The sequence below is a fragment of the Palaemon carinicauda genome, chromosome 27 (assembly GCF_036898095.1).
Source record: "Palaemon carinicauda isolate YSFRI2023 chromosome 27, ASM3689809v2, whole genome shotgun sequence".
Classification (NCBI taxonomy): Eukaryota; Metazoa; Arthropoda; class Malacostraca; order Decapoda; family Palaemonidae; genus Palaemon; species Palaemon carinicauda.
In genome coordinates this window covers 86,327,654-86,347,407 of record NC_090751.1, presented here as the reverse complement: position 1 = coordinate 86,347,407, position 19,754 = coordinate 86,327,654, and the positions used below count along the sequence as shown (strand labels likewise).

The window sequence follows — 19,754 nt, the reverse complement described above, 5'->3', positions numbered from 1 at the left end:
GCGCTCGCGCGATGGTAAACCAATGGTTTGCGCGTGGCCGAACGTGGAAGCGCCCATGCGCGGGCTCGCAGGAACGCAAACGAAGGTGCGCGAAGGAGCGCAGAAGGAAGGCGAGCGTGGTAGGAAGGGCGAGAGCTGGTGGTCGGCGAGCGATAACCCGTAGGCGAGCAATGGATACTGCAAGAATTAAGCCGACGTTCGCGCGATGAAACACCGTAGGTTCGCGCGGACCGACGGTGTTCCGTCGGGCGGACCGACGGTGTTCCGTCGGGCGGACCGACGGTGTTCCGTCGGGCGGACCGACGGTGTTCCGTCGGGCGGACCGACGGTGTACCGTCGGGCGAACCGAAGGTGTTGCATCGCGCGAACCTACGGTGTTTCATCGCGCGAACGTCGGCTTAATTCTTGCAGTATCCATTGCTCGCCTACGGGTTATCGCTCGCCGACCACCAGCTCTCGCCCTTCCTACCACGCTCGCCTTCCTTCTGCGCTCCTTCGCGCACCTTCGTTTGCGTTCCTGCGAGCCCGCGCATGGGCGCTTCCACGTTCGGCCACGCGCAAACCATTGGTTTACCATCGCGCGAGCGCCAGGGCGATAGCGACCACGTTTCCCGTTGGGGTTTCGCAGCATGGCCAGCCTGGCGAGTCTTCTGGAGCGTATTTCCAGAACACGGCCTCACCCCGTAAACGCAGAGCATGGCACATGCAAGAGCAGGAAGAATCTTCAGGGAGGTCTGAGCAACATTCTTCTTTCCAGAACCTGGGTTAGCCCTTCCCCGTCATTCCCTGGAAGGGTTTTGCCAGGGAGCTTTCCGTTCGAGATTCCTCCATCGGCCAAGGGGTGACTGGTTTACCCCTTCCTCTTCTCCATCTCGTGAAAGGGGCTTACCACATCCTTTCCCTTCTCGGTTGCGACCCGAGGTTTTGTTCAACGAAGCTACAGGAGGGTCATGGGTACTTTCCTCCTCTCGGGCTCAAACACCTTGGCGTTTCGTCGCCAAGTTTCGAACTTGCGGGCAAGCTCGATGTTGGACCATCTGGACGCAATGACCGAGGGCTTCTTTTCGGGTGTCTCATCCGTGGATGTCGACAACCTCAGACACCCTTCCATCCTTGAGAAGAGTTTGTTTGTGCCCAAGGACAGAGACATAGACAGCGGTTGTGCGGAGGAAGTCGACTTCCGTTTTTCACTCCTCCAAGGCACTTTCTTCCAGACCCTGCAGGGCTCCAGCGCCTCTTTCTTTCAGCCTCGTCGGCCTAAGTTATCGGACCGGCTACGACAACTGAGACAAGGTGTCCAATAGCAGTCCCCTCCTGTCAGGAACAGGTAGCACGGGAGGCTCTCCAGGGGGGGCATAATCCTAGAGGGAGCGGCAGAGCTCACGAACTCTAGGATTGGCAACCCCCCCTTGCAGGTTTCACGCTGGTAGGATGCCTAAGGTTACTCATCCGGATAACAGCTTCCCAGTGCCCATTCCTGTACGATCTCCGTGATCAGCCAAGGATATCGCGCCTGCCTTCTCTGTCAGCGAATTCAGTGTCTCTGAACCTCTATGCCATAGGGTCGGCAAGAGTTTGCCCGTTTGGGCAGAATGATCCATGCCTTAGAAGAAGGTCCTCCATAGGATGGTCGACGGCTTCACCCCCCGGCTTCTTCAGTCAATCCTTTCTCGTAAGAAAGTATCTGAGACGGGAATTCCGTAGTCGACCTCTCAGCTCTGATCAAGTTTGTCGAACAAACTTCGTCCAGCTTGGAACAGCAGAATCGATCAGACTGGTAACGAGGCGACAGGACTCCTTAGGCCCTGGATCGGAAGGACGGGTACTTTGTTTCCATTCTATCCATCTTCCAGGAAGCTCTTGGAATTCAGCCTAGACTACAGGAATTCCTGCTTAAGATGCAGTGTGGCGATCCCGCCGTGTCATCGCAGGTGTTTCCCCAGAGAACTCTCCCTGCTTTTCTCATGGCCGCTCGGGAGCAGGCTGCCGCCTCCTTCGCCTTTTGGAGGTCTGGTCAACTCCGGTAGGCTCGGGTTCGACCTTCTTCAACGCCGGGACAAGCTTCCGGATCCTTACCATGAGTGGGGGTTCATGGTAATTTGCTAGGAGCCTTCTCTTCTTCGGCCTCAACATCTGGAGTATCTAGCCATGATATTGAGTCAACGGCCTTACCACGTTGGAAACCCCGCTTCTCGTCCGTTCAGCGAGGTTAAGCAACGTCGGGTCTGGTTGGTACTTGGATGGATGACCGCCTGGGGACACCAGATTCTGTTGCCGCCTCCTCCGAGCCTTCCTTTCCGTTGACTGTGGCAAGGCTGAGGAGAGTCGCAGTACCTGTTTTCAGTCGGGCAGAGCTTTCAGCCCTACCTTGGAACGTTTCCTAGGTCTCTTTCCTCATTGCTACTCTCTTTGCATCAATTCCATCCCCTGAATGTAGATCTAAGGTTGGTGAATCCCTTAATAGAGATTTAGCTAAAATTAGTACATGGTGCAAATTATGGGGTATGAAGTTGAATCCTAACAAAACTCAAAGTATGATTGTAAGTAGGTCAAGGACGGTGGCTCCTCAACATCCGGATCTCAGTATTGATAATGTTTCTTTAAATTTGTATGACTCTTTCAAAATTTTAGGTGTGTTTCTCGATAGCAAATTTACTTTTGAGAAACATATAAGGTCTGTGTCTTCTTCAATTGCACAAAAAATTGGCTTATTGAGAAAGTATTTTAAGATATTCGGTGATCAATCTATTCTGAAGAAGTGTTTTAATTCTTTTATTCTACCTTGTTTTGAGTATTGTTCTCCTGTCTGGTCTTCAGCTGCTGATTCTCATCTTAATTTGTTGGACAGAAACTTACGGTCTATTAAATTTCTTATTCCTGATCTAGATATTAATCTCTGGCACCGTCGTTCAATTAGTTCATTATGCATGTTACATAAGATTTTTCATAACTCTGACCATCCTTTACATTCAGATCTCCCTGGACAATTCTATCCTGTTCGTAATACTAGGCAGGCAGTTTATTCTAATAGCCAGGCTTTCTCCATCATAAGACTCAATACTACGCAGTACTCAAGAAGTTTTATTCCAGCTGTTACCAAGTTGTGGAATGATCTTCCTAATCGGGTTGTTGAATCAGTAGAACTTCAGAAGTTCAAAGTTGTTGCGAATGCTTTTTTGTTGACCAGGCGGACATGAGTCTTTTTATAGTTTATATATGACATATTTGTTTTTGACGTTGTTAATAGTTTATATATGACATATCTGTTATGACGTTGTTACTTTTTTTAGAATGATTTATTGTTAATATGTTCTCTTCAGTTATTTGTTTCCTTATTTCCTTTCCTCACTGGGCTATTTTTCCCTGTTGGAGCCCCTGGGCTTATAGCATCTTGCTTTTCCAATTGGGGTTGTAGCTTGGATAGTAATAATAATAATAATAATAAAGTTCCGAATGGTCGCCTCAGGATAAGTCCCCTGTGGGGCGGCCCAAGTTCTAATGGTTTCGAAGCAACGATTAACCGGACTTTCTGGCCCCTATGGTACCAGCGGGACGATTAGACCTGCAATGGGGGATTGACCTATGGAACCTCTTGATGGGAGTGTATATTCTCGTCCTTTCCCCACATTTTTTATGCTGTTCTCGGACTCGAAAAGGGGGGGGGGGCATATTCCGGTCCAGGCCTATGGTCAGGACCTGAGGAATACCTCTCCATCATTCAGGCAGGCTTAGGGGCCGTAGTATGGCCCCTCTACAGATCCTACAGCTCCTGCCGAGTCGCTCCGTGCGAGACGACTTCATGGTACTGGCGTGTTCTAACCAGCAAGGGTGGCATTTCCATACCTTCGCATCTTGCAGTAGAGATACTGAGATGATTTGAGATCCTCTCAATACCACCATCGGCTCGCTCATTCCGGGCAGAGGAATGTTCTCTCCGACTATCCGAGCAGAGCCTTGTAGAGAGAGTGTACCTGGGGGTCTTTGGCCTTGAGTAACCAGCAAGTCCTGGCGTGGGGGACCTGATCGCGACAGCTTGGAACCTCAAGCTTCCGTTGTTCTTCCCCCCCAGTCTCAGACCCTGAGACTCTTTGGCAAGATGCATTCCGGTGATGGTGGGACAACATCGACACCTGCGTCTTCCCTCCTTTGTTGTCTGTTGAGAGTGGGTCTCAACAAGACCAGGTTGTCTGTCAACCTTTCAATGGCCCTGAGAGCTCCACTGGGACTATACGCAGAACGGTTTCTGGACCCTCTGCTTCCCCTGACGGAACTCCCGGGAGAGCTCCTCCCACGGCACAGGCTACTCAAACAACCACACTGCAACATCTTTCACGAGCCGGGGCGTCGCTTCGGCTTCGTGCCTGGAGACACTACGCCTCCTCCTCAAGAAGAGACAACCCGCTACAGTCACGGGACGGAGGTCGCGTCATCTGCGATAGTCATCTGCAGGGGTCTTCCAGGCGAAGTGGAGAGTCTTCGGTGGTTGGTGTCGTGGGAGATATACCTCTTCCATTGAGGCCTCTTCTCCAGCAATAACGAACTTATTGCCTTTCGGCGGGAGGAAACTCCTTTCCGCTCGGCAATGAAGCCTGTCGCTCAGCCTTTCCCTGACCTTCAGGCTTAAAGGAATAACTTTTTCCTTCCCGCTGGACCTTTCCTCGCTCATGCGAAGCTGCAAACGTCCCTGCCCTAGTCGGAGTGAGACCTCCAACATGGAGCATGGATTGGACTTTTTAGTGCCTTAAGAGATCTTCTCAAGACCCTTTACGTCAGGCCTCTGATCGTATTCCGTTTTGGGGCTCCTGCTCACTCTGGCCGCGGCCAGAGTGTAAGCAATCTTTTTGGTCTCGTACGACTCTGCCCTTTCTAACAAATGGGGGAAGGCAACATTCAGGTTCGCTCCTGAGTTGTTGGCTAGACTCAGTATCTTTGGGCCCCAGCCCTTCTGTCCAATTCCTTCAAGATTTCGAGTCACCATTCTCTATCTGATGTCCCAAAACCTTCTCCTTCTTGCCAGTAAAGGAATCGAGAGGTTAGCTTTGGGAACAGCTGCAGTTTGTCCTCAGTTACAGCCGGGTTAGGAGCACAAGAAGGACACGGGGCAGAGTCACCAGTATACCTCTTCAGCTCGGACTCAAGGACATTCATCTCGACCTGAATCCAGACCCTCCCCCGTCACGTCGCCCTACAGCACGATGTCGAATACATCGCAACGTCCCTCGCCTTCGAGTAATACTACTCTCTGACGCAGGTGCTACAAGCTGGAGTCTGGAAGCGTCTAATGATCTTCGCAGCCCGCTTCCTGCAGGGCGTGACCCACAGGAGTTTCGATACGTTTCTATCGCTCTGTGGTGGCTACACAACAGCTGGTCTAACCTCAGGCTCCTTTTTGGACAGGTAGCAGAAGGTTGAGGGCATTGTTATCAGGTTTTAGTCTGCATGAACGAAAGAAGTATGTCTGGCCCTTACTTCTTTCTTCATCATCCCCTCTACTGGGAAGCAGTATCCTTGGGTCTGCATAGCTGACCTCAAACCTCTGCAGGTAAACCATGCTTCCTTATGTTCCGAGTATTGAGTCAATACTGCCGCGTACCCCATACCCTGACGAGGTGGTATTGGGAACGTCCTAACCCAGAGTTCCTTCTGGAACGCCAGGCCAACTGCCTAGGACGGGTCACACTTCTTCCTTCACACACAAGCTTATATAGGCCACACGGTTCCTTGTGGAGCAAGGAACTTGTGAGGTGCAGGGACTCCTTTTCTTGAGTGCGACTCACTCGGATTCTGAGTCCCCTGGTAAAGCCAAAGCCAGAATGGCTGGGGACTTTCCACCCTTCCTAAGGGGTAAGTCGCCCAATGTAAATAGCGTGGTTTGTATTTCGGTTACGGAACAAATGACAAATTCAAAGATAATTTGTATTTTTCGTAACCATACAAACCTTAGCTATTTACATATATTTGCCCGACAGCCCTGTCCCCCAAGACAAGTCCTACCTCTAAGTGAAAGTGAAGCAATTCATCGGTGTGTAGGTTCTGGATTCCAGTAGATCGAACACAAATAGAAGTTTCTATGCCTGCCATAAACTTTTATTACCTGAATCTCATGACATCCACATTCATAGTAGGACTTTTGAGAAGCAGGGTACTCAGTCATAATATACACCGCCATTCCCCTGGCCGTAGAAATGGCATCCCGTTTCAAAATTATTGGCTTCTTAAAACCAGTTATAAGGAGCTCAGATAAGTGCCTCTTATTAGAAACCAAAGTTTCTGAGCACAAAAGAATGTCATACTGTCTTGATGAAACTGAAAGGTCTTGAATATTTGCATGAAGAGCACGAATATTGCAATACAATAGACGACATTGACGAAATCTAGGACGTACTGGTCCCAGATTTCACTCAGTGTCTACAGACAGCATTAGGGTTAATGGTAATAAAAAGAGACATCATGCTTAAAAACTAGATTAACAAGAATAAAAACAAAAACAATATGTACAGAAATATAAATAAAGTGATTGATCAAACCCATAGACTATAGAAAAGTCGGAAAAACTGGTCAATATGGCGGAGCCGATACACCATGCAAGGCTAAATATCCTCCAGGATAGCCACTTCAACTGAATGGAGGACAGTAAGGATGGTTTTGAGAACTGAAAAAGAATCAAATAAGGAAGAGACAACTTCTTGATAAACCACCAGGTATCCATGGCCCTTCTATTAAGCCTGCCCAAAACATCATTTAAAAAAAAAAAAAAAAAAAAACAAGGGGAAGAGAAAAAAAGATAAGATAGAATAGTGAGCCTGAGTGTACCTTCAAGCAAGAGAACTGTACCCCAAGACAGGTTCTAGAAGAAAGTAGCCACTGAACAATTACAGTACATTACTTAGCCCCTTGAGTGAAAAGGTGTTTGGTAACTTCAGTGTTGTCAGGTGTATGAGGAAAGATGAGAATCTGTAAGGAATAGGCCAGACTATTGGGTGTGTATGTAGGCAAAGAAAAATAAGCCGTAACCAGAGAGAGGAATTTAATGTATTATTGTCTGGCTAGTCAAAGGATCCAATAAGTCTCCAGCAGTAGCATCGATCCAATAACTCTCCAGCAGTAGCATCTCAACGGGTGGCTGGTACACTGGCCAACTTACTACCTACTAACTAATAACTACATCCTTGTTAGAAGTTAAATGGTCATTCACAGCTAAGGCAAAATACTTCCACTAAAGGAGTCCGGTTTGTATAATTAGGAAGAATACAATAGTTTTAGAAATTTGCAAATTTTGTAGCAAAAATGATTGCCAGCATCAGGCATCATACACTAAATAAATACAACTAATTTAAGTGATGGGTTGATCTATTATACGTTTTCTTTTGAGATTCATCGGTAATGACTATGAAAACTTGGTACTACATCCAGTAAGAAATAGTGTTTCTTCAGTAGGCGCCTTCCCATTGTCTAGCCATGTACTTACTTTCTGCATTGAAAAGTTTATGTTACTTTAATTATTAGAGAAGGATTACGTGAACATTGTTTGAAAACAACTACCGGTAATTGTAAACAATTATTCAAAAACAATTATCCGAAAAACAGTTTTTTGAATGGAAGCTTGTTAGAGAGAAAGTTATTAGAAAGGACAATTATTCAAAATGATGATAATTTGAAATGAAAAATTCTTTATTCAAACAAAGGTGTTAAGAATACAAAAATCCTAGTATACAAAAGAGAATGCTTTTAAACACAAATTGTTCCAACACGGAGTACTTACCTCGAATTACTTTCTTAGGAGTATTTGGGATCTCCTCCCAACCGACAGGAGTTTTGTGTAGTTTACCCTACTCCCGTTTTCTGTGAGGGTTAACCTCAGGCGGAGTGATACGCGCCTTGAGGCTAACCCCGGGTCAGGGAGCATGCTTTCTCAGATCTCGACCTCCAGTAAGTTCTCTGGTCGCGTCGCGTTAACATCTCGACGCCCTCCTTATCCCAGTGTGACCCTTTGTGTCTCGCGTGGTCTCCACGTGGTGTACTTGTATCCTTCCCTTGTGTCTCCGCAGTCCCACGTGGTACCTTTGTGCTTCCCTTATTCCTTCCCTTGCGTTCCTGTGTCTTACGGTGTGTTACTAATGCGTAATGGAGCATCCCCGCCGTTGTCCTGGGCCTATGGCCGGAAAATCGTGTGCCGCTTTTCTTTCGAAACCGGAGGTAGACCCGCACTCCTTGTGTTCGTTATGTAGGGGCAGAGTGTGTTCCCCTACGGACGCGTGCCCGGAGTGCGAATCGTGGAACGAAGTTCATTGGGTGCACTTCGGCACGAAGAAGAAGAAGGTGAGTATCTCCTTTCCCCTTACGTCTCCAGGAGCGTCATCAGGGCGAGCCTCCATACCACCTTACCCTACCCAGAGTAGGGGACGAGGTAAGTCCGTTGCGGGGAAGAAGCCGGCGGCTCTTCCCCAGGAGTCTGTATTGCAGGAGAGTGGGGTAGTGGCGTCATTCCAGGCAAGTGAGGGGCCTGAGGGAGGGACGAGTGTGTGTTCTGTGGACGGAGCCCTGGTACCTGTGGTGCACGTCTCTTCAGATGACCCTATGTGGGGTAAAATTGTTACTGCATCTTCTCCCGCCTCTTGGGCGTGTTTTTCAGGTACCTCCACAGCCGAGGGTGCCGCCGAGAAGGACGACTCACCCCCATCCGACTCCCTTGGGTGGGTACCTTCGAGGACACCCTACAGGTCCCCTTTGAGAATGGAGGAAGGCTGTGGAACCTGGTTCCCCATCGAAGATCGCCTACACTCCCCTCCAGCGCCGTCGACTACATTATACCAAACGTCTTCCTGCAGCGCTCGTCTTCCGCCGGTCGTCGGGTTATTCCCCTTGCCGAGCTTCGCTCACCCGCCCCGCCGGCGAGTTACGACGCATCGTCAGACTCGTCAGCCATAACGAGTTCCTGTTCCTCGGAGGGCGGGGCCCGTAAGAAGTCCCGAAGACAACGTGAGAGATCCCAGAGGAGACATTCTTGTTTCCGCTCACGCTCCAGGTCTCGCCACGGGGGTAGACGCTCCAGGTCCCCCAGAAGGAAGCTCTAGCCGCCAACTGGTTCCTACGGAGGAGGGATACAGTCCTTATTAAGATTACCAGACGGATTCCAGACAGAGAAGTGAGAGCCCTGAGAAACCTGCCACTATGGGACGATTCCCTTTTCCCCCTGAAGGCAGCAGAAGAAATAATGGAAAGGGTCAGGAAACGGAAAGACGTGGGTGATCTCAGACCCCAGTCAGTGAGAAGACCCATCCACAGAAGGACCTCTTCCGATGCTCCTTCTCCGCCTCGAGCCTCGCCTAGTCAGCCCAGGAGAGATGCCCCAGCGACGGCTTGGTCACAACCTTTGCAGCCCTCCCGTAGGGGAACATCGTCAACCCAGTCCTCCTTTAGACCGTCCTACGCGGCAGCCAGGAGAGGGTGTGCAGGCCGCTCCTCCAGAAGGAGATAGGGAGAGAGGCCCCCTACTCCTGCCCAAGCCTCAGGTTGGGGGATGCCTCAGACATTTTTGGCATGCATGGAAAGACCACGGTGCAGACCCGTGGACCGTAACAGTTCTGAAAGAAGGGTACAGGCTACCCATCCTAGCGGACCCTCCGCCCCTAATACCAGACCTACGGGTAGAGTGGTTGGCTCCAAAGGACCCCTTAAGGAGGACAGCTCTGCAAGAGGAAATCTCGGCGATGTTGGCAAAAGGGGCGATAGAACCAGTCCAGGATTCGGGATAGGGGTTCTACAGCAGACTCTTCTTGGTGGAGAAGGGAACGGGAGGTTGGAGACCCGTCATAGACCTCTCAGTCCTCAACAAGTTTGTGTGCAAGACCGACTTCAAGATGGACACCCCGAAGTCGGTCCTGGCGTCCCTGAGGGAAGGGGACTTCATGATGTCCATAGACCTCAAGGACGCATACTTCCAAATCCCAGTGCACCCCTCCAGCAGGAAGTACCTAAGGGTAAGATGGGGTGCCCAGACATTGCAGTTCAAGACCCTCTGCTTCGGGCTGTCCACAGCTCCTCAAGTCTTCACGAGGGTCTTCACAACAGTCTCAGTATGGGCACACGGACAGGGCATCCGCCTGATTCGGTAACTGGACGACTGGTTGTTACTTTCAGCCTCAGGGGAAGTACTGAGAAAGCAAGGCGCAAAGTTTCTGCGGTTCTGCAATGTCCTGGGGATCATCATCAACCTGGAGAAGTCTCAACTGATACCCTCCACCAGGATGACCTACCTCGGGATGGTCTTGGACTCCCGGTTGGCGAGAGCCTTCCCTTCCGCCGAGAGACTAGACAGCTTGGACCAGATCCTCTGTCCCATCCTGTCGGACCAGCCCAGGGGAGCGAAGGACTGGCAAAGATTGATAGGACATCTCGTATCGTTGAAAACTGGTCCCCCAGGGGAGGCTCAAGCTCAGGGGGACCCAGTGGAATCTGAGGGAGCTCTGGAACCAGAGGCACTCCCCTCACAAAGTGATTCCTTTTCTCCCGGAAACAAAGGAAGTCCTGGAGTGGTGGCGCAGCAGATCGAACACACTCAAGGGAATGCCCTTCGCAGCCGACCCTCCCGAGATGCTCCTCTTCACGGAACGCATCCAAGGGGTGTTGGGGTGCCCACCTCCTCGGAAGGTCAGCAAGAGGAAAATGGACGGACGAGGAGAAGGCTCAACACATAAACGTCCTAGAAATGAGGGCAGTTCGAAGGGCGTGCCTAGAGTTCGTCAATCTACTCCGGGGGAACACCATGGCATTGATGTGCGACAACGCCACGGTGGTGACCTACATAAAGAAGCAGGGAGGACTAAAATCGAAGGAGTTGTGCGACCTCACGTTGGAACTTCTGGAATGGGCCGAGGCGGAGCCGATCAGGATCTCAGCAAGGTTCATTCCAGGAAAAAGGAACGTCCTGGCCTATGGCCTCAGCAGGATGGGACAAGTAGTAGGTGCCGAGTGGTCCCTACACCCAGTAGTAGCAAAAATCATCATCATAAAATGGGGATCGCCAGTGATGGACCTCTTTGCGACAAGACTGAATGCACAGCTCCCCATGTTTTGTTCTCCTGTGCCAGACCCAAGAGCAGCATTAGAGGACGCCTTCCAGCACCCTTGTGACAATCTCGACGTCTACGCCTTCCCTCCCTTCGCGATGCACAGGCAAAGTGCTCAACAGAGTAAGGAGGGCCCACAACCTGAAGATGTCTTTGGTAACGCCTTGTTGGCCAGAGAGAGAATGGTTCGTAGATCTAAAGGAACTAGCGCGTCTTCCACCTTGGCCCCTCCCGGACAGGCCAGACCTTCTCCGGCAGCCCCACTTTCAAAGGTTCCACGAGAACCCTCGGTTATCGAGCGTCTCCTGAGGAAGGAAGGCTATTCGTCGAAGACAGCAACAAGGATGTCAGGGTACCTGAGACGTTCGTCTGCAGCGGTCTACCAGGCAAAGTGGGCCACTTTCACTAAGTGGTGCTCCTCCAGGAACATCAAGCCACTGAAGGCCTCCATCCCGGAGGTTGCGGACTTCTTGGTCTATCTCAGGGACGTGGTCAGCATGTCTATTCCGGCCATCAAGGGAGTCTGTGCAGCGATAGGCCAAGTTTTCCTCCTGAAGGGCATCGACTTGGGAGCCTCTAGACATATCTCGATGCTCATCAAGAGTTTCGAGCTGGCATGACCCCCTCAAGTCTTTAGGGTGCCACAGTTGGATGTGGCCAGGGTCCTAGGGATGTTATCAGAACCCCCGTTCGAACCCCTAAAAGGCATCGTGGACAAAGATCTCACCCTCAAGACTGTTTTCCTGCTTGCTTTGGCCTCAGCAAAAAGGGCAGGGGAAATTCATGGACTGTCTTACGAGGTCTCGCACTCGAAGGGTTGGAGAGAGGCTTCCTTCAAGTTTGTACCATCCTTTGTAGCGAAGACCCAGAATCCAGCTGTGTGGGATCCCAGGTTTGAGGGCTTCTCAATACCAGCAATTCCCCGTTCGGACAACCCGAAAGACTTAAAGCTGTGCCCTGTCAGGGCAATAAGGAAATACCTAGAGAGGACGGCTAAACTTCGGCCTAATATCAAAATTCTGTTTGTCTCCTCAGGCCCAGTGAAGAAGCCAATCTCGAAGAACACCATCTCCTTCTGGCTGCGGCAGGTGATTATCAGGGCATACAGCAGTGCGGGAATTCCCCTGCCGGGCAAGCCCAGGCCCCACGACATTAGGGGTGTAAGTACCTCGTTAGCATTCGAAAAGAATATGGCGGTGGGCCAAATCCTGAGAGCTGGCACTTGGTCTAGCCAGTCGACCTTCACGGCTCACTACCTAAAGGACTATTCGAGGAAGTCCCTGGACGATTCTCAATAGGAACCGTCATCTCCGCGCTCCAAACGGTTTGACGACATCGCCCCCCGGATGTTAAGACCAAGAGACACAGGTTCGTTCCTTAACCCCCTTGTTCTTCCTTCCCCTTTTTCCGCTCGAAGATGTACTCAGGTAGTCCCCCTGAGCCTGTTTCAAGACACGCAATCATTGGAAGGACATGTCTCCAAGGAATTCTTGCAGAGGTGAGTTACTTAGACAGTAAGTTAGAGCTTTTTGTGTAGTTATTTCCATATTTTCCGTGTTTCATGAATGGCAACAGAACCTAGCCTCCTATCTAGGTTCCCCTGATCATGCTTAGCTCAGTCTCTAGGTCTGGAAGGCCACTCCCACCTCCTAAAGTGTAAGTCTCCCAAGAAAGTAGTTCGAGGTAAGTACTCCGTGTTGGAACAAATCACAAATTTTAAGTAATATGTATTTTTCCTAACAGTACTTACCTCAAACTACTTTCGAGTAATGGCCCACCCTTCCTTCCCCGAGTGCCTTACTGGACCTCTTAAGAACATAAGCTACCAAGAACTTACTGGAGGTCGAGATCTGCGAAAGCATGCTCCCTGACCCGGGGTTAGCCTCAGGGCGTGTATCACTCCACCTGAGGTTAATCCTCACAGAAAACGGGAGTAGGGTAAACTACACAAAACTCTGGTCGGTTGGGAGGAGATCCCAGATACTTCTAAGAAAATAGTTTGAGGTAAGTGCTGTTAGGAAAAATACAAATTACTTAAAATTTGTGATTTTTCATTATTAAAATAAATTCATAATAGAAAAAAATTACTTATAAATGCAAGTTATGCTGTACAACACACAAATACTCAAATACTGAATACTCATCAAAAGTTGTCACTAATTTTTTAGCCTTTTATTTAAATCACTATTTCTTGGAACTCTTCACCTATGTGCTTCCTGCTCTTATATCCACAATATGAATATCTTGCAAATCCTGCTCTCTTTTTAGAGCATCTAGGAACTTCCATATTGTAAGATGATGAGATGACATTAGGTGTAAAAAAGCCCTGTACCATCCTTCAAGAGCATTGTTAGTCCTATGGAAATCAGTAGTGACTCGCTCAAAACAAGACCACATACTTGTTTCAAACATAGGACCACGTTGATGACGTCTTGAAAGACGACCAATCCATGGATCTACGAAATGATATAAAACAGGATTTACGATTGAAGGATATATATTTGAATACAATAATGCTCGAAATGATTCAGTAACTTTGTCTAGAGGCTAGGGCGAGTAGCATTCGAATTCTTAAAGCTAAATTTGAATCTGTATCGTATCTCACTATTAGACCACAATTGCATATCTTTCGAATAGTTATCATTTCGTATAATTGTCTTATGGAATAACTTTCTTTTGAACAAATTTCCATTCGAATAATTGTTTTCGATCAATTGTCTTCGAATAATTTGCATTTTACGTAAAGAAGTACGTGTACTGTATTGATTAATTTCCTTAGCAATATTTGTCTCTGATAATGAGTAATGTGTAATGTCATATTCTATTCCTTCTCTATGATTTTAGCCAATTATTAACCCATTTACCCCCAAAGGATGTACTGGTACGTTTCACAAAACTCATCCCTTTACCCCCATGTACGTACTGGTACGTCCTTGCAAAAAACGGCTATGCTCCAACACAGAGACTTACCTCGAACTACTTTCTTAGGAGTTAAAGTACCTGGAATCTCCTCTCAACCGACCAGAGTTTTGTGTAGTCTACCCTACCTCCGTTTTCTGTGGAGGACTAACCCAGGAGTAAGGAGAACGTGCCCTGAGGGTAGACCTGAGCTAGGTCAGCGTTAGCTTGGGTCTCGCTCGTCAGTAAGTTCTCTGGTCGCGTCGTGATACCATCACGCCGCTCTCATTCCCTTACGACCCTTTGTGTCCCGACTCATGTGTCCCACGTGGTTACCACGTGGTATCTCTGTGCTTTTCCCTTGTGTTCTCGCGTGTTCACTCCCATCCCTTGTGTTTCTCAAGTGAATTCCTTGTTTATTCCCTTCGTGCCTGTGTCTTGTGGTTGTGTTGCGATGGAGCAGATCCGCCGTTGTCCCGGGCCTAGAGCTGGAAAGTCGTGTGGAGCGTTCCTTTCCAAGCCAGAAGTGGACCCTCATTCCCTTTGCTCTTCCTGTAGAGGCAGAGTGTGTTCGCCGTCGGATACGTGCGATGAGTGTGTTAACTGGAATGAGATCCAGTGGGTGCGTTATGGAACGAAAAAGAAGAAATCATCGAAACGATCTCCCAGGAATTCAAGCATCTCTTCGCCGTTACCGTCGCCAGGTGGACGGTCCGACGGGGCTTCTGTCTCTTCTTCCCCTACCCAAGGTAGGGGACGAGGTAAGTCCGTTGCAGGGAAAGTGCCGAGGGCTCTTTCCCAGGAGTCTAATTTATATGATGTGGGGGTTGCTGGGCCTTCTTAGGCTAGTGGGGAGCCTGATAGTGCTGTGTCTGGGGGTTCTGGAGACTCTGCCCTTGTGATTGGGGGGCACGTCTCCTCCTCCGACCCCATGTGGAGTAGTAACGCTGTACCTATCTCTTCGCCCGCTTCTTGGGCCTGTGTTTCAGGTACTTCAGCGGCTGGTAGCGTCCAGGAGAAATTAGACTCTACGGTAGGTGAACCCTTCGGGTGGAGGCTCCCTAAAACGCCAGGTAGGTCCCCGTTGCAGATGGAAGAGGGCCTGGATACCTTGTTCCCAAGTGTAGTGCGACCGACCTCCTTTCCAGCTCCTCTGACGGCGGTTCCGGATTCTTTTCTACAACCCTCGACCTCTGGAACTCAACAGGTCGCGAAGACCTCCGTGGCCCCCGCTCCCGTCCGTCGTTCGGGTTGTACAGTATCGTCGGGTTTTTCGGAGGGAGGTTCTTCGGTCTCTTCAGAAGGTGAAGCGAGGAGGAGGTGCCGACGGCGGAGGGAGCGATCCAGGAGCAAGCGTTCCCGCTCAAGGTCCCACTCGAGATACAGTAGGAAACGATCTAGATCACCGCGAAGGAAGTACAGGAAGAGTAGGTCCCCCGGTGGTGAATGGGTCTTCGTTCCCCGCAGGAGTGATTTTCAAACGTTCCCTTAGCCGACGGTCTAGGGATTATTCGCCACGAAGACCCTCGACCAGCCGCAAGTATGACCCTCACAGGGAGCAATGCGAGAAGGCCTCTTCAGGCAGGCGTAAGACCGCGAAGCTTCCGGCACATCCCGCCCAGAGGGGGGAGCCGTGCCTTCGGACGGGCAGCCTGGTCAGGTCGGCACAGCTGGCTCGGCCTTTGGACTCACAGGTACGGTTTCCTCCGTCGGGACAGCCCACGGAAACCGCGTCCTCGTCCTCCAAGGATATTCTGCGGACGGTAGTTCTCGCCGACACGACGATTCCCGTCCCGACACCCGGCCCTAGTGCGGAGGTTTCCATGGGAGCAAACCGCTACCACCGCAGGGGGGTGCCCGTTGATCCAGAGCCGCAGCGCCCGGTGACCTGGCTCCTCGGGATCAGACAGAAGGTGTTGCTGACGGTAGGGAAGGTTCCCCGACCGAGGACTCGGCGTATCGAAGAGTGATAGGCCTGATACGCAGGCATCATCGTATTGAGGAACCTGTTCCAGCCGACGAGGACTTCTGGAGGTCCAGCCTGAGTCGGTTGATGGAGGCACCCGTGCAGCAGAAAACCTCCCTGGCCCTGCCTGTAGCCAGAGATCTAGTCCTGGGACGGGCTCACGTGGATAAGATTGTGGCGGGCAATGCAGAGGCTCCCAAGTCACAGAGCTCCTCAAAGTTACTACAGGGACTCAGGTCTCAGAGTAAGTTTTATGTTCCGGAATAGCAGCGACCGGGAGCCTGCAAGATAGAGCCTTCCCTAGAAGTTCTGGGACAGGGTGCCCCAGAAGACAGGGCCTCATCGGCCCCGATTTGCTTTTCGCAGTCGGAGGCGGCGATGATGGAAGAAATGTCGAAAGACTTTGTACACGTCGCCTCTTGGTTGGACTGGTGGGCCTCCACGCTGGTAGGGGTGCAGGCCACCTATGACTTGACGGACCTGGAGCAACAAAACCTACTGAAGGAGCTTATCATCTCCGGGGGCAAGACTTTGAAGTTCTTGACATATCAGTCCCTTGCCCTTTCAGCGAACTGGGTACTTCGGAAACGGGATACTATCTTGGCGAAGCTTTCCCGGAAGATTCCGGACAGAGAGGCGAGGGCTTTGAGGAGCCTTCCTGTGTGGGGTGACTCCTTGTTCCCGTTAAAACAGCTGGAGGAGCTAATGGAGAAGGTTGCAAAACGGAAGGAGGTGAGCACTCCCAGGCCTCAACCCGTAAGGAGGCCCTCCTACAAGAGGTCAACATCAGATGGGCCCACTACTTCTCATGCCTCTCCTAGCCTGACGAGGAGAGACGCCCCAGCTTCCTCTTGGGCTCCAGCACCACAGCCCCCCCCCCCCCCCCCCCCCCCCCGTAGAGGAGCTCCAGCGGCGTCTGCCTCTTTTAGGACGGCTTATTCAGCTTCCAGGAGAGGACGTTCAGGCCACTCCTCCAGGAGGAGATAGAGTGGGAGGCCCCCTACTCCTGCCCAAGCCTCAGGTTGGGGGATGTCTCAGACAATATTGGCAAGCATGGAGGGCTCACGGAGCGGAGCCCTGGACAGTATCCGTACTGAAAGAAGGGTACAGACTCCTGTTCTTAACGGAACCTCCATCTTTGATTCCGGCCAGCCTGACGGAGTGGCTGGCACCCAAGGACCCAATTGAAGAGGGCGGCCCTTCAGGAAGAAGTGTCCACAATGTTGGAGAAGGGTGCCATGGAAGAGGTCCTACATCCGGGGCCAGGTTTCTACAGCCGACTATTTCTGGTAGAAAAAGCGACAGGGGGATGGAGACCGGTGATAGACCTGTCAGCTCTCAACAAGTTTGTTTGCAAGACGGACTTCAAAATGGACACTCCGAAGTCGGTCTTGCAGTCCTTGAGGGAAAAAGACTACATGATGACCATAGACCTCAAGGACGCATACTTTCAAATCCCGGTCCTCCCCTCAAGCAGAAAGTTTCTCCGGGGGAAGTGGGGTGCCCAGATCCTGCAATTCAAGACCCTCTGCTTCGGTTTGTCAACAGCTCCCCAGGTATTCACGAGAGTCTTCACGACAGTTTCGGTGTGGGCTCACGAGCGGGGTATTCGCCTCATCCGGTACCTAGACAACTGGTTGCTCCTTTCCTCCTCAGAGGACGTTTTGAGGGAGCAAGGTGTAAAGCTGCTTCAATTTTGCAAGGATCTGGGTATCATGATCAACCCAGAAAAATCGAACCTGTCGCCCTCCACCAGGATGACCTACTTGGGGATGACACTGGGTTCCCGACTAGTGAAGGCCTTTCCGTCAGAGGACCGTGTGAACAACCTAGTAAAGATCCTTCTGCCTTTCCTTTCAGGGCAACCCAGGAGAGCCAAGGACTGGCAAAGGCTAATAGGTCATCTGGTGTCATTAGAGAAACTGGTTCCCCAAGGGAGGCTCAGGCTCAGGAGCATCCAATGGAACTTGAAGGGTTGCTGGAACCAACTGGACTCACCCCAAAAATTAATCCCAGTCCTGCCAGACACAATACCCTCCCTGGAGTGGTGGCAGTGCCGGTCGAATACGCTCAAGGGGATGCCCTTCGCGACCGAGCCTCCCGAGATGCTCCTATTCACAGGCGCCTCCAACGAGGGGTGGGGAGCACATCTCCTCAACGAGACGGCGAGAGGAACCTGGACGGACGTGGAGAAAGGCCTACACATCAATGTCCTGGAGTTGAAGGGTCCAAAAAGCTTGCCTGCAGTTCATCGAACTACTAAGGGGAAACACTGTGGCGTTGTTGTGCGACAACGCCACAGTAGTTGCGTACGTAAAGAAACAAGGAGGCCTCAAGTCAAAGGAGTTGTGCGATCTCGCTCTAGAGATCCTGGATTGGGCAGAGTCGAACCAGATAGTAATTTCGGCAAGGTTCATCCCAGGAAAGAAGAACGTCCTAGCCGACGGTCTCAGTAGGATGGGACAGATAGTGGGAACAGATTGGTCCCTCCTCCCGGAAGTAGCCAGGCTCATCATTCAAAGATGGGGTTCCCAGTAATGGACCTCTTTGCAACCACGCTGAACGCACAACTCCCCGTGTTTTGTTCTCGTGTCCTAGACCTAAAGGTGGCCTTGGAAGATGCCTTTCAGCACAAATGGGACAACCTCGACGTGTACGCATTTCCCCCCTTCACGTTGATCAGGCAAGTGCTCAACAGAGTAAGGGCTGCCCGAAAGGATGACTTTGGTAGCTCCCTGGTGGCGGAGAGGGAGTGGTTCGTGGATCTAAAAGACCCGGCATGTCTTCCTCCGTGGCCGCTTCCCGACAGGCCAGATCTTCTACAGCAGCCACACTTTCTCAGGTTCCACGACAACCCGCAGTCGCTACGCTTTCACTCCTGGAGACTATCGAGCGACTCCTGAGGAAGGAAGGATATTCGTCAGGAACTGCAGAAAAGATGTCACGTTATCTGAGATGATCGTCGGCAGCGGTTTGCCAAGCAAAATGGGCCGCTTTTACGAAGTGGTGTGCTTCAAAGAACATCAAGCCCCTCAAAGCTTCGGTCCCAGATATCGCAGATTTTTTAGTACATCTCAGAGACGAAGTGGGGATGTCAATTCCAGCTATAAAAGGGTTACGTGCAGCCTTGGGTCAAGTCTTCCTTCTGAGGGGCATCGACCCGGGCTCCTCTAGACACATCTCTATGCTTATCAGGAGCTTTGAACAAGCCTGCCCTCCTCAAACCGCTAGGGTGCCTCAGTGGGACTTGGCAAGGGTTCTGAAAATGTTAAGTAGACCCCCGTTCGAACCACTGAAGGATATAGTAGACAGGGATCTCACTCTCAAGACGGTCTTTTTGTTGGCCTTGGCCTCTACGAGGAGATTAGGAGAGATCCATGGGCTGTCTTACGACGTCTCTCATTCGAAGGGGTGGAGAGAAATCTCCCTCAAGTTCGTCCCTTCTTTCGTGGCAAAAACTCAGAATCCAGCAGTCTGGGATCCAAAGTTCGAGGGATTCTCAATACCAGCCATTCCTAAGACAGGGAATCCAGAGGATTTGAAGTTGTGCCCCGTCCGTGCCATTAGGAAGTACCTTGAGAGGACTGTACATCTCCGGCCGGGTATCAAAAGTCTTTTCGTCTCTACGGGTGTTACGAAGAAGCAGGTATCGAAGAATACCATCTCCTTTTGGTTGAGACAAGTTATTGCCAGGGCCTATAATGAGGAGAGACTGACCCTGCCAGGTACTCCTAGGCCACATGACATTAGAGGCCTAAGCACTTCTTTAGCCTTTGAGAAGAACATGGCAGTGGGCCAGATCCTTCGGGCAGGCACCTGGT

General features: G+C 50.8%; 1 protein-coding gene and 1 pseudogene across 1 annotated transcript in view; both read left to right on the top strand.

The window, feature by feature from the left end:
* LOC137620785 (deubiquitinase OTUD6B-like) overlaps positions 1-19,754 on the top strand; it is a 152,735-nt gene that overhangs the window by 84,509 nt on the left and 48,472 nt on the right. The gene's annotated exons all lie outside the window — the stretch shown is intronic.
* Positions 2,159-2,277, top strand: LOC137621263 (5S ribosomal RNA; annotated as a pseudogene).